This window comes from Polypterus senegalus, chromosome 4 (assembly GCF_016835505.1).
Source record: "Polypterus senegalus isolate Bchr_013 chromosome 4, ASM1683550v1, whole genome shotgun sequence".
Classification (NCBI taxonomy): Eukaryota; Metazoa; Chordata; class Cladistia; order Polypteriformes; family Polypteridae; genus Polypterus; species Polypterus senegalus.
In genome coordinates, this window is record NC_053157.1 from 45,782,045 (window position 1) to 45,797,963 (window position 15,919).

Sequence of the window (15,919 nt, forward strand, 5' to 3'; positions counted from 1 at the left end):
CTTCATTTTAATCGTAATTTAACTTAATCCTGATACTCTGTATGTTCAATTCATCATAACAACTATTCATGGTGGCTCTAAAATCGGTACTGACCCCTACTCTCTTTTCTGTTTCTTTTTCCGGTTTCTTTGTGGTGGTGGCCTGCGCCACCTCCACCTACTCAAAGCTTCATGATGCTCCAACAATGATGGACGGATTAAAAGGAAGAAGTCTACGTGACCATCATCATCATCAAGCCCTTCCGTGAGAACCCTAAATCCAAAGAGGACTGTTTCATTTATGTTAGGTAGAATGCCCAGAGGGGACTGGGCGGTATCATGGTCTGGAATCCCTACAGATTTTATTTTTTCTCCAGCCGTCTGGAGTTTTTGTTTTTCTGTCCCCTGGCCATTGAACCTTACTCTTATTCGATGTTAATGTTGATTTATTTTTTATAATTATGTCTTTCATTTTTCTATTCTTTAATATGTAAAGCACTTTGAGCTACTGTTTGTATGAAAATGTGCTATATAAATAAATGTTGTTGTTGTTGTTATCTTTATATATAATACACTACTGTGGCTGTTCATGTGCCTGTCCAGGATTTTAAATCATCTGTACCGTTTGACCTATTGACCTGAAATTTGGTACACATATACTACGTGACATCTAGTATCTGCTTTTGAGGTGATGATTGACCTCCAAGGTTATTCCTCTTTTTATTTTTATTTTATTTTATTGAAAATCAACTCTTGGCAGCGGCCAGCAGTGTGGCCATGTGGTGCATGCATATGGGCGTTGTTCTCATCCCTACCCCCTTTGCCGTCACCTCCCCTACCTCTTCATATCTTAAGTCTTAAATCTGCCTCAAGAATGATTTAAGTGCCAGCTTAAGTGAAAAATTAAAGAAAATGTACTAAGTAATTGCAACACAAACACTGACTTAATCTGTTTTAATGCGAAAAGATACCAACGAAACAAGAGAAGCAGCGGGCCACTAGGCTGGAGAAAAGCAGAGGTGCTCAGGAAGCTGCAAGCACATCAACCTCTGAGCAAACAAATGCTAAACATACAGAGAAAGAATATGAAAACTATGAATGCTCAAGTCAAGTGTATTCACTGCACATTATCGTGCAGTGCACCGTTACTGGTGTCAAATAATACTGTATAATTGCTCTAGAGTGTACTGTATGTGCTCCAGGACTTTTCCCAAAGGGCTGTCCCTGGTACATCTCTCACAATTTCAAATGGCTCCACTTGTTTGTCGCTATAGGGTGGAGACCACCAGACTTGTTGATCTCCACCCTGCCACTGTTTATGATGTTAATAAATCATTTCTGTTAAGTGATGGGGGCATAGTTCTGACTGGAAATATTCAAAATAGGACTAGCAGACATGTTTTTAATGAGCTGGGAAGAAACAGTGCTGATGTAGAGTGGTACGTCAGAAATGGTACAACCTTCAGAGAAAATACAAGATTGGATTCTTCATTCAGGGTACAGCTGTTGCAAGTGTTAGCAAGAACTGAACGTAGCTGAAAGGACATTGAACAGCGAGACCCAAGGAATTTAGGAATCAGAAGATGCAGAGTAGAAAGAGAAAAATGGTGATGGATGTCAAATTGAGATACAGCATTAATTGTTTGGAGAAAGGGGCATGTATAGTGAGGTAAATTGTGGCGGGAGAGATTAGCTGAAGGGCATTTATCATATTTTGCAAAAAGGAGGAGTTCAGATGTGTCAATCAGAAAAGTGAATTTGCTTCAACATAATAATAGTGGCTATTTGGGTGTTATATGTTAGGCTGTTGTTATCATATAGCTATGGTTTCATTTTTTATTTTATTTAAAATTATACTGCATGGTTATCCCCAACACTTGGATTTATATATTTAGTACTTCAGTCAAATTTATTATCATATGTACTTAGTGTACAGAGAAGATAAAGTGCAGCCAATGAAGTAGAGAACAAAATGTTACATAAAATTGTCCCAGTATGTATCCCTGAGAACATAAATAGACTGAGCCAAGGTTTCCAACATAATCTTGACCAATATCCTGTATGCTGATTGCTGATTTCAGCTTCCACAAAACAATGAATGGAATAAAATAGTTTCAAAGTCTAATGAACAGTGACAGAAAGATGATCAGAATGATAGCAATTATTTTTAACACAACTTAGTTGTCAGTTTAAACTAACCTCACTCATCCTTGACACTTTTTTCAAGTTTTACTTCATATTAATTGGTCACTTTAAATTTTCAGTGATAGTTGAGATTTTGGAGTGGAGTTCTTATGTTGATGAGTTTCAAATATTTAGTCCAATTAATGTGGGCCAAGCTTGACCTTTTTTATCACGAGGTTGACTAAAATTCAAGATTTAAATGTGTAGTGCTGTCGTTGTTATACTATGAGCCACTTAAACAGAGAGAATGTGTGTATAACATTTAAAATCATTGCCTAAAAGGACTTTTACTTTGTTAAACTAATTGTATTCAAATTGACAAGACTGTATATTTTGTTCTTTAACATAAAGTATATAATAAATCTAAACCATGTTAAACAATATTGAAAACCTAACCTCTATTAACAGTTTCGAGATATGCATGTGTGGTGCTTCCACAGAAATACTAATCTTAAAATTGTTGTTTTATATCTTTTGGATTAGTGTGTCAATAGAAGAGAGCATATTTTAGAGTTACAAATGTTCCTTTTCCAAAAAGTGAAAGTGAAGCAATACAATAAGATATCTGAATATCCTTAAATAAAAAACTAACATTGTAATAGACTTGTTTGAAGCTCAAAAAAGTTTAGATCTTTGAGGGCACAGAGCCCAGTGATTGATTAAGTAAATCTAACAAACAGGCGCTAATGATCAGTGACATCATGTATTGATTGAATCAAAGTGATGAACTAAAATAGAAGCAGCTGTGTAGAAGGAATAAAACTGAGCAAGAGACAAACATACTGAAATGGGGATTTTGTGGTACATGTGGCAGTTTAACCTTGTGAACGGCACCCGGGCACAGACAGGCGGACATGTTGTTATCAAACCACCACACGTTTATTATACAAATTATTTACAATAATTAGGTCACAAAGACCCCAGTTCATTGGTCACACAGACCCAGTCACGTGCACAAACCCCAAAACAGTCACTCAGTCCTGGCCACAATGCCTTCTTCTCGGGCGCCTCCACAACTCCTCTTGCCTCGTCCTTCTTCCACCCGACTCTAGCCCCGAATGAATGGAGACGGCCCCTTTATGGAGGACCCGGATGAGCCCCAGGTGTTCCCGGCAATCTTCTGGCCACGCCCAAGTGTGGCGGAAGTGCCGGCTGTCCTCCGGCTGCTCTCGGCGCCGTCACAAATCTTCCCCAGCACTTCCTGGTGTGGCGGGAGTGCTGGGGAAACAAGTCCCCAAGGCATTGGGCCTCCTGGCGGTGACCACGGGCCCCTACAGGGAAGGGCTTCCATGCCCTCGACCCGTGGCCCCCAAAGCAACCCGGAAGGCAAACCCCCGTGGTCCAGGCAGGGCTCTGACCCTCTTCCGTCCCTCCTGGCGTCCCGCCGGGTCATGGCCCCTGGCATCCCTGACAACCTACAAATCCTATACCATGACAAAAGTGAGCATGGCTTCACAAGACACAAGGTACTCATCATGTATCGTCAAGGTCTCTTAAAAGCAGAAACTTTGAGGCAGACTAATATTTCCAGATGTGCTATCCAAGAATGGAAAAAACAAATAAAAATGAGCAAGACAGAGGACCAGTTGCCAACCAAGAAATCAGAGTCCAGCAGGTGATATACCTCAAGCTTATTCTCCTTTGAATATGAAAGATGTCCAGCACTGCTATTGGCTCGGAACTGGCAGAAACCACTAGTAGTCCCATTTGCAGTCCAGAGAATTCTTATCTGAAGTAATCTTCGGTGAAAGAGTTGTGACCAAAAAGCCACTCCTTCAAGATGGAAATAAAGTCAAACAACTCAGCTATGCACACAAATACAAGGACTATGGTTCAGAGAAATGGCAGCAGGTGCTCTGGAATGATGAGTCAAATTTTAAAAGTGTCGGCTCTAACAGAAGGCAGTCTGAACATGAATGAAGGTCTGAATGCAACCGAGAATCATGGTAGAGGTTCCCTGTAGGTCTAGTACTGCATTTCCGCTAACAGAGTTGGTGATTCAATCAAAATTGATGTCTCCCTCACTGCTGCAAAGTGCAAGCAGATCAAGGATGCAATATCATCGGCAAGACGTCTATTTGGTCCCAGCTTCTTTCCTACAGCATAATAATGCCCCCAAATACATGGCCAAAATCCTAAAAAACTAGGAACACATAGTATGGCCCCTACAGATCCCTAAACTTAACATCAATTTTTTCAGTCATTTTCTAACCTACTTGGTCCTGAGCAGAGCCGTGGGAATGCTGGACCCTATCCCAGCCAGCACATGGCGCAAGCCAGGTGCATACAGTACTCTAGACAGGGTGCCAGTCCATTGCAGGGCAAACAACACACATACACACCCATCGGCCAATCCACCTAACCTGCATATCTTTGGACTGGAGGAGTAAACCGGACCACCCGGAGGAAACTCATGCAGACACGGGAGGAACATGCAAACTCCACATAGGGAGAACCCTAAGTAGCTTTGATTTCATATAAACTCTGCCTTTAAACATTTGTATTTTATCATAATGGTGGAACTAAGAGTGTCTGTACTGGAATAAATGTGTATTTGCTCTGTCAATGCAGTTCCACAAAGCTACACCCTAACTGCAACAGATAAAAGCAAATCAGTCTGTCAGTCATTCTCCAACCCACTATATCTTAACCACAGAGTCATGTGGGTCTGCTGGAGCCAATCCCAGCCAACACAAAGTGCAAGGCAGGGTGCCAGCCCACCACAGGACTCACACACACACCAAACACACACTAGAGACAATTTAGGATTGCCAATGCACCTAACCTGCATGTCTCTGGACTGTGGGAGGAAACTCATGCAGACACAGGGAGAACATGATAACTCCATACAGGGAGGACGCAGGAAGTGAACCCAGGTCTCCTTACTGCGAGGCAGCAGGGCTACCACTGCGCCACCGTGCCACCCGATAAAAGCAAATATTTTGGCAAAATTCATAGAAGTATTTAACATCTGGAAAACATAGTTAATGTGCATCTGAATTCAGTAAAATGAAACATTTGCTGAAAAGCACATTTATGGAGAATCAATAACAGGGAAATGTTGAACTCAATTCAAACTGATGCTTTTAATTGTAAGAAATAATTCTATCCACAAAGTTAAAGTTACTCCAGTTGCTGTCATAAAACCAAAATGTTTGATAAAATAATGTTAATGCTTTAAATAATTTGCCCCATAAGGCATTTTTGTGATTAAAAATAGTTTTCATGTTATATAACTGAAGTGTACTAGTCAAAAGTGCTATTGTTGTCACTCGATTTTGCTAAGTTGTTTTGCAAATTTAACATCTTAGATAACTTTCTTGGATTTGCTTTCTGCTGATTGAAGTTGGCTTCAACTAGCATTTGACACAAGTAGGATTAAACATTATTTTCAAATGCATGGATGGCTGGGATTACTGGACACAATTATGAAGAACAAAAAGCATTTGCAAGTACATCTATTCATCGATTTTGTTATATGTCCATTTATTATCGTTTAAAGAAAACAGTGGCATTGAATTGAATACAAAAACATAAAAAAAGAAAATAATTTAAAACTGTGAAACACATAAAAACAACTCCTATGAAGTCTAAATAAGAAAATACACAAATTAAATGAAAATATACATGCCCTATGGGAAAAAAAGCATACATAAACAGAAATACAAAGATCAGAAGTATAACAAAACAAGAAATAGAATTTGTAGGCTGAGGAGTTTTGGTATTCTGTTTTGTATTATAAATTCACATGATCAGCAAAAGACAATATTTCTACAAAGTAAAAAAGTGCATCATTGCTTTCAATATTTTAGTTCAGTTATGAGCTGAAATGAGGGTGGCATAATGGCACATTAGTAAGCAACCTTATCTCATGGGTTTGGTTTTCTGGGTTGGAATGCAGCAAAAATTTGTTGTTGTGTGATGTTTTCTCACCGCACATGTATGGGTTTTCCTTTGGGAACTGAAATCTTCTTCCTATATCAACATTATTTTTCTTCATATGCAGACAGATCATTCTTTACATGTTCATAAAGATTAAATGATTCCAGAACCCCTACAAAATCCTTTTTCTGAGCTCTGATTTACAGAAAATAATCTGGAATTTAACTAAAGATATTTTGTAAATGGTTGATAACAATTGTAATATTCATAACTTTTCTGTATCAATCATTTAAGTTTTGAAGTTATCAAATAAGTTGGTTTCAATTTCTTGTATACAAATCTGAATTTTCTTCTTTGAGTATTCCATTTTATTATAACTGTCAAATACTATTTAGATGTTTCTCGAAGTGACAAGTTAAACATTTTCAAAAGCTGAAGTAAGTCTACAGGGTGACATAACTTCATCATGTTCCAATCTGTATCTTTTAAGAATTGCACAAGGTCACAGTTTTTGTTTGATAGCAATATAATTATTTCTATTGTTAGATCATCACAAGGTTTATCTAAAGATATGACTACAGAAAACAGCAAACATTCCCACTTAACACTAATAAAAAATATAACGGGTTAATCTATTCGTAATAAGATTGAACAAAGAATCACAGTAATACAGTATTTTCAGTTTAGCTAAAGCCCCCAACTAGATGCACAGTGATGAATGAAACACTGCTTCAAACATGTGTGGCAAGTGATGCAATGAGCGTTGTGTCAAATTCAGGCTTTTTGTTGAGTTGATAGCTTCTACTTTTTTCCAGTAGGTACTGCTGATACAAGGCATTATGACTAATGGCTCATGGAACTCCTACAGTTAGGGCTTTGCAAGGCACAGTTTAAGAAACACTACTTTAGACAATCGATTACAGCATGTAAAAGGATACGGCAAGCCAATGAGTGAGGGACGTACACAACCTGATACCAAAATATCATGGTAAACACCGATCTCTAAATTCAAGCAAAAATGTCTCATCATACTTCAAAGTACAGAAACTAACAAATACAAATTTTCTTAACATCAATGATTTTTGTGTATTTTTATTTGTGATATACAAGATTACAAATATGGTTTGTCTAGGCCACATGTTTTGGGCATGCACCACATTAACAACATTCTTTACAAACAAAATTTTTTTAATGCTTAGCAAACAGCCTTGGTGTCACAATCACTCCGAATCCATTAATAGCTGTTTTTGGTGTAGTTACAGATGGGCTTAAAGTGGAGAAGGACAAACAAACTGTAATTGCCACTACTCCATAATTGGCATGTGGGCTTATCTTGTTCACCTGGAAGAATCCTAACCCACCTCTGTTAAGTCAGTGGGTAACTGATGTTATATACTATTTAAAAGTGGAAAAAATCAAATTCTCTCTTAGAGGATCAGTTCAAGCCTTTTTTTAAAACCCATCAGGATCTAATCAGTAGCATTTTAGAATAAACATTTATATTGTAGAGAAGGACTTCTTTACCTCTTTACTACTCTCGAAGTTTTAGTCTAGCTGTTGGCCTTTCTCTTTTTCTCATGGGTGGGGGTTGAGTTGAATTTAGTTTTGTTACGTTTGACTTGATTGTGGAATGTTATGTGATTTAAATAAATTCAATAAAATTTAAAAAGAAAAAAAAAGAAATATGTTTTGTCAGATCATTGTAATAATAATAAAAAAACAATTCAAGTGGAAGAACAGTTTAGGCCACAGGTGTCGAACTCCGGGCCTAGAGGGCCACAGTGGCTGCAGGTTTTCATTCTAACAGTTTACCAGTTTTCACTGCTAATTAACTAATTTTCCCTTCATTTTAATAGCCTTGTTTTTAAGTATTCAGTCCTCTCAATTGATTCTTTTCTTCATTAAATGGCAGCCAACCAGAAATGAGATGTGAAACGAGCCAACTGCTGACCAGCTAAATTGGGGCTTCAAACTCCAACCAATTTCACTCCAGCCAGTTCCTTAATGAGAAGCCAATTCTGGCTGTTAATTAAACTTGTTGTTAAATTCCATGGCTTGCTGCTGCTCTCATTCTGCCACAGCAGACATTTTCCAAACTGTTGATTTTCTGTTTCTGATTATTGACCTGAGAGATCAATCTTACCAAGACCATCACCTTTCGTTATGTTCAGATAATGTGGTTATCTGAGGGCTGTTCCACGAAGCGAGCTTATAAAATCGAGGATTATTTGTAACAGCCTCGCTTGAGTTAGCCTAACAGTTCACTTCAGGCTCATTGAGTTCCACGAACAAAATTCAGGTGTATTTAATCTCCGCTAATTCAAGCCAAGCTTGATAAGCGAGGCTCGTCTCGCGTCCACGCGATATAAAAGGCAGCCTTGTTAATCGATGCTGGATAAGTAAGAATCGAAACTAAGGAAAGAGCTGCGTTTTTTTCGCAGGCGGAGCAAGAATTATTATTACAAGCCTATGAGGACTACAAAGCTATAATAACTAGAAAGGGGAACACGAGCTGTATTATCAAAGCTCGTGAGGCTGCATGGCAGAAAATAGCTGACAAGTTAAATGTGTAAGAACATGATTGTAGTAACTTTTGTGTTAAGGATGTCAAACTATTTAACAACTAAATGAGAACAGTTTCAAGCCTTCAAAATGTATAGTCATTAAAATTTCCTTTTACATATGCATTTTGTTACCAGTTGTAAGGTACTTTAAGGTTATTTTAACACATTGATAAACAGGACAGCATGTTAATTATAGATAGATAGATAGATACTTTATTAATCCCATATATGGGTTCATCTTAGATAAAAAGTGATATATAATTGTAATTATTAATATAATTATTAATAATGCTTGGTTTCAGGAGCAACATGAGTGGAACGAAAAGGTCCTGGCAGCAAGTGAAGAATGCGTCATTATTGGCATACGCTCCTGCTGCAGTATTGCCACATTATGCAAAACTGCACAGGCTACTACAATGTCACACGCTCTGTCTGGTGTAACTCTGAGATGCCGCAGGCAGTTAAACCTGGATTTTAACTGTCCAAATGTCATTTCAATGCGTGCCCTTGTCTTACAATGGGCATGGTTGAAATGTCTTTCTGCTTGAGTTGCAGGATCTGTATATGGTGTGAGAAGAAACGGTAGACATGGGTATCCTCTGTCGCCAAGCAGCACACCAGGAAAAATTCCTATAATGGAAAGTAGACACATTAGACTGTAGTATAATAAACTATAGTATATTTGTGCATTTTAGTTGACTTGCCTTGTCTGAGGCTTTGAGCCAGTGAGGACTCATGAAAAATTCTGGCATCATGTACTGATCCTGGCCATTTTGCCACAATGTTTGAAATTAGATGTTCAGCAGTGCATACCATCTGAAACATTTTAGGAAATGGTAATGACATACATTGCTAATGTTGGACGACTACACTTTCACCTCTTGTATATAAATGTGAGATATTATCAGTACTTACCTGTACATTAATACTGTGATATGATTTGCGGTTTATGTAAGCAGGCTCTGTTGAACCTGCTGGAGCCTTTATCCTCACGTGTGTACAGTCAATGGCTCCAATGACGTTAGGAAAGCCTGACAAATTAAATTCAGTTACTTATCAGGTAATGATTTATGTGCTGTAAATGAGTAGATGTTTAAAGATTAAGCACCATTAATTCCAAAGAAAGTTTCCTTAATGGCAAGAATTCCTCGGTGGCCAGGAAAGGTAATGAATATATTTAAAAAGGACTTTAATGCAACGCAAACCTTCCTGATTTCACGGCACACTGTAGCTTTGCTTAAATGTTCAGCATCCCCCACACTGTACAGAAATGAACCACTGGCAAAATAACGCAAAGTGATACACAAAGACTGTGCAACCGTAAGGGTTTTAGAGCGACGTGTGTTTTTAGAAATGTAAGGTTCCAATAACTGACACAAATATGCAATACTGTGTCTACTAAATCTATAGCGTTCGTATAAATAATCATCCAAAAATGCAACGGATCTATCCTGGGCAAGTAATTGTGGAACCTGTTGCCTTAAAGCTCTACGAATGAGCCTTGCTCCCTCATCAACTGGATTATGAATAAATGGGCACGCCATGGTTATTCATGTAAAAGCCTTCAATGCACTCCTTGTCATTTTATACTTTCTAAGTAATTAGAATCTCCTGCATGTAATCTGTAATAATTTTATATTGGAGCGTGGATGTGTGCGAAAAAGGGAGTGAACAGCAGCAGAATAATCCCAGCCTCGCAGAATGTCGTGCTGTGACATCTCATGGCTTGTCCAATCATATCCATCAAGCTAAGCTAAGCTTCACAACTAACCTGCCACGGAGCAGGCTTGTCCAAGAGCATATGTTGGCATAGTAATTAAGCGGAGCTTCAGGTTAGCCTCGTTCGTGGAACCGAATTTCGAGAAATTAAGCCGGGATTATCGAAATAAACCTGGATTTTGAGGTTAGCTCGCTTCGTGGAACAGCCCTCTGGTCACCTGTTTGTTTGTTTTGTGTCATATTATTGTTTGGCTGCTAATTAAGGAAAAAGAAGGAATTAAGGGGTCTGAGCGGAGTTAATTAAAACTAAGGAAAAAGTTAATTAGCTGCAAAAGCAGGTCACTAAGTAAGAAGGTAGTTAGAATGAAAACTTGCAACCATTGCGGGCCTCAGGACCGGAGTTTGACACCCCTGGTTTAGGCCATATTATATATTTCAGTTATGGCTTTTCACCTGGTATTATGCTCGGCACTGTCTAAAAATATGTAGTAACATGTTACCCCTGCCCATGTGAAATATGTTGTGCTGTGCTGTATAAAAATCACATTAAGCTGAACTGAAACTTCACATTTTCTTGGACTATTCAACATCACATTTGATTCAGTTGTACCATACAGATCCATGTCATCTTTATAGTATGGCATACCAGTAACATTTTCTACAAATAAAAGAAAGATAAAACTGGGTAAAACCCACCACTTATGCTGGCACATAAAGTAATACATTAGTCTCTTAAAATGCTGAAACTGCATGAAATCACATTGTCAAAGAATTTGCTGCTCTTCTAAACAATTACTGTCTAATATCTTATATGAATTTTTTGCTTGTAGGTAATGTGCATGTGCACATCACTACCATAAAATGTCAATACTCCTCTGTGTCCTTTACGCTACTATAAAAGTCAATGGTTGCCCTTTTGAAATAGGGTGGCATGATTTATTTAGAACTTCATGTACATTTTGGTCATTTAATCTTTATTGTCAAAAGTAAGATTTAAGAACAGAAACATTTTTTTAGTCCAGACAGAAAAACAGGTGATGCATAACCTGACTATAGATTTTTTTTATCTGCAAAATTTAAAAAAACAAGCTAATATTCAAATACTTTTCAACAATTCCTTGAAAGGATGCAAAAGCTTCAAACAGCAGTCTTTGCAAATGTCTGCTAAATTCTGTTTGCCTAGGTGATGAAACTTATGAATAAATACTTTATATTAAAAAAAACAACAAAGTTTGCCACCAAATAATCTGCACAGCAATGGACATTCTCTTATATATAAATGACTATGCGTGGAAGTGTGAGGCTACAGCAATGAAGCTCAAAGAGCCGGCAAGGCGCCCCTAAGTTAACGAGTCGGAGACAAACTTGCTTACCCACCTACAATTTTGTTTCTGAAGATTTCAATAGTTCTATAAGCTCGGGCTTTTTACAGCACAAGCTTACACGGCTAGTACTTCGTATTTAGTTAGCCAAAATATGTATGAATCCACCTTGTTTGCCTGTAAATACTTATAATATACAAATCCTGAGAAAAAACAAATGTTTCTTTGAAACAAAGCCACAGTTGTTGTTGTGACAGAGGGGACGGTTTCAAAATGGTTGGGGTCAGCACAGTTGAATTTTCACCAGATTAATAAATCAGACAAAAACACTAAACAAAAGTCAAAGTCACAACCAGTTGCCAAGTCTTACCCAACTGTCATTAAACTTCTCACAAATACTTTTGTCTGCAATGAGTCATTGTCTTGTGTTCATCAGGCTCATAGAAGGATAAAAATAAGAAATTGTTACAAAGAGAACAGAAAATGTATAATTTAAAAAAATAAATAGAATTGATTAGGGCAATCTCAACTGTGATTCTACACAGTTACAATAAAAAATAATTGCAGTGAAAGTGTACAAAGAAATTAAGCAGTGGAAGCTTAGACTCATACTAATGGAATCCTGATGCAAACATCTCCTGAACAGAGTGAAAAAAAAACTTTAAAGAAGGCAGCTGGTCTTCATTGAAACCAAAAAGCATATTTGTCGATATTAATGGCGGAGACCGAGACAAGCCAGAGAACAATTGACCCCAAGTTAAAGACAAGTCCAAGGCAATAGAAAAAAACAGCTTGAGTCCGAGCATGAGTACCTCAGCGCTAATTCAAACATCTTTTATTTACATTCTTTTTCAGATTTTCTTTTTTGTTTCATGGTACATGTAATATCAAGAAACGTCTTTCATGACTGGTGATAGGGAGAAGCCTAAGCTGGTACAACATGACCTGAAGAGGAGTTAAAGCTGGCAAAATAGACTATAATTGAAAACTGGAGATGATGCTTCAACACATCAACATTAGAGAGGTGTGGAGGGGAATGAAGACCATTACTGGATATAAAGAGAAGAGGAGCCAGGCAACAGCAGGTGATGAGGACAAGGCCAATAAGTTTAACCTGTTTTACAAAATGTTTGAAATGGTGTCCAGCACCAGCTCAGTGTCACCTGTTCCCTCTCCCATTGCTGCACCCCTGACGCTGTTGCTGCAACATGTGCTACACTGGTTCTTACTCCCCTGCTCTTCACAGCAGATGAGGTGAGGGTGAAGCTGAGGAGGCTATGCCCTGGAAAATTAGTTGGTCCAGATGATGTGTGTCCCAGACCGATTAACGAGTCTGCAAATCAACTGGCTAGGCCTCTATAGATATTGTTCAAACCAGAGCCTTCAATGTGGGAGGATCCTAGCTCTGTGGAAAGCATTGTGTCTTGTACTGGTTCCCAAAGTTGTGCAGCTGATTGAGATCAACCAGACCAGTGGCACTCACATCGCACATCATAATGACAATTATTGTCTGTTTCTGCTCAGACCACAAGTCCAGCATGCATTGAATCCCCTAAAGTTTGCATGCCAGGAGAATATTAGTGTTGAGGATGCAGTACTCTACACGATACACCAGAATGACTCCTTTTTTGATGAACCAGGTGGTTATGTGAGGATTATGTTTTTTGATTTTTCAAGAGTATTCAACACCATCAAACTCACCATTCTTAAAGATAAACTGAAGAGGATGGGCATAGATTCTGCCTTTACCTCTTGGATTCATAACTACCTGGCTGGATAATTACAGTTTGTCAAACTAGGGAACTGTCTCTATGGATGGTAGTGAGCAATATTGTGGCCCCACAAGAGACTGTTCTGGCCCCATTCCTGTTCACATAATACACAGCAGACTTTAAATACAGAAGTACTTTGATGATACAGCTGTTGGGGCATGTATAAGGAATGAGCAGGGAAGGGAATATAGGGATCTAATTGGAGCTTTGAATAACTGGAGCAATAAGAACTGCCTGGTTCTGAACACAATGAAGACCAAAGAGATGATTGTGGATTTCCACAGGTGTAAGCTCCTCCTTCAGCCTCTTAACATCTGACGGGAGGACATTGAGGTGGTCCAGAATTATAATTATCTAGGTGTCCACCATGATGACAGATTGAACTGGCCTGTGAAAACAGGTGTCCTCTGCAGGAATGGGCAGAGCAGGCTCTTTTTCCTCAGAAGACTTAGATCATTCAATATACTGTATGTAGTGTAGTGTGTTCTATCAGACAGTCATTGCCAGTGTCCTTTTTTGCTGTGATTTGCTGGGGGCCAGTATGACACATAACAACACTAAGAGGCTGGACAAGCTGGTGAAGAAGGCTGGCTCGGTGCTGAACAGGACTTTGGACTCACTGGGAATTGTGCTGGAAAGGTGTAAAGGGAGGGAGGTAGAGGAAATCCTTGACAACAGCAGTCACACTCTCCACAACATTTTGGCAGGTCACAGAAGTAATCGCAGACGTCTTCTCCTCCTACTGCTTTGTACAACATAGCACTTTAGAAGATCATTTGTTCCTACTGTCAAGATTTTACAACACGGTTGTCAATACAACAGATTCATGACCTGGACACCATTCTACCTTCCAACATTGTAACAATTGGCCCATTTGTACTTTTTATTATTTATTTATTTATGTTTGTTCTCCTTGCTTTTCTAATAATTTTTAACAATTTCACTGATGTCTTTGAGCTACTGGACACCTAGATTAAGAAAAGAAAGTGAATGGATTGGAATACTAGATACCTATGCACCTAATGGACTCATTGAGCGTTAGGAGGGGGGTATTGTTCTAGACAAGAAACAGAACTTTTATATATTTTAGCATAGATTTAAAATCTTAGGTCTATGGACCTGTGCTTTGCCTTTGGCAAACTTACCCCTACCAAATCCTGAGAAGATGAATAAAGGATCTATCTATCTATCTATCTATCTATCTATCTATCTATCTATATGTATACTTATAATATGAGAGAAAATCACAACAATAGGTGATTACAATAAAGTGGTAACATTTAAAGGTGATTTTTCTGATCATCCGATCCATAAGATAAACTGAAAAGTGTTCAGGAAGCAAAATCATTGGTGTGTAGTACTAGGATTCTGCTACTGCAAAAACATAAAAATTTGCACATATTGTGTTAGTTTTAAGTATTAAACTGACAATGAATTTGGCAAAACATCTTAATAAAAGCACCAATAGATTAGACCCTCGTCACAATTAAGTATATTGACATTGTGAACGAAACAGCTGGACACACAATGAAGGTTTGGGGTAGCCACCTGTATAGTTTCCCTGGCTACAAAAGGCTTTAAAGTAGCATACAATCTGTATAGGTTAGAGTCAAAAACAGAACTGTTTAAGTATGGAGGATGAGGGGTTTTATTGGGTGGTTCACAGGAAGTGATGTCCTTGGGGCTGGGACAGGAAGGATTTCTTGTGTTTGGTCTGTGGAGAGAAAAGAGAGAGGTTTAATGCACCCTGCCGCCCCCTGGCCTGGTGTGGAATTGGAGTTTCCTGGTCTCTTTGGTTGATTCCCAAGTGTACGTCTGTGAAAACTTAAAAAAATATAAAATAGGGTGATCAGAACCCCATCAAGCTTCATAACTTGCATCTTGATCTGGAATATTAAATGCATTTTAAATTATATTATGGAACCTTAAAGTTAATTGATATAAGCATACATTTTTTTCATAGTAATATCTGTTGACTGGTCAGATTCCTGACACATTTGTTAACGCTTGCTCTAATAAATACACTGTGTGCACAATTATTAGGCAAGTGAGTATTTTGACCATATCATCATTTTTAATGCGTATATTCCAACTCCAAGCTGTATTAACTTGAATGCTTATTGGATTTAAGCACGTCAGGTGATGTGTATTTGTGTAATGAGGGAGGGTGTGGCCTAAGGAGATCAACACCCTATATCAAGGTGTGCAGAATTATTAGGCAGCTAGTTTTCCTCAGGCAAAATGGGCCAAAAAAGAGATTTAACTGACTCTGAAAAGTCAAAAATTGTAAAAAGTCTTTCAGAGGGATGCAGCACTTTTGGAATTGCTAAGATATTGGTGTGTGATCACAGAACCATCAAACATTTTGTTGCAGATAGTCAACAGGGTCGCAAGAAACGTGTTGAGAACAAAAGACGCAAATTAGCTGCCAAAGATTTGAGAAGAATCAAACGTGAAGCTACCAGGAACCCATTATCCTCCAGTACTTTCATATTCC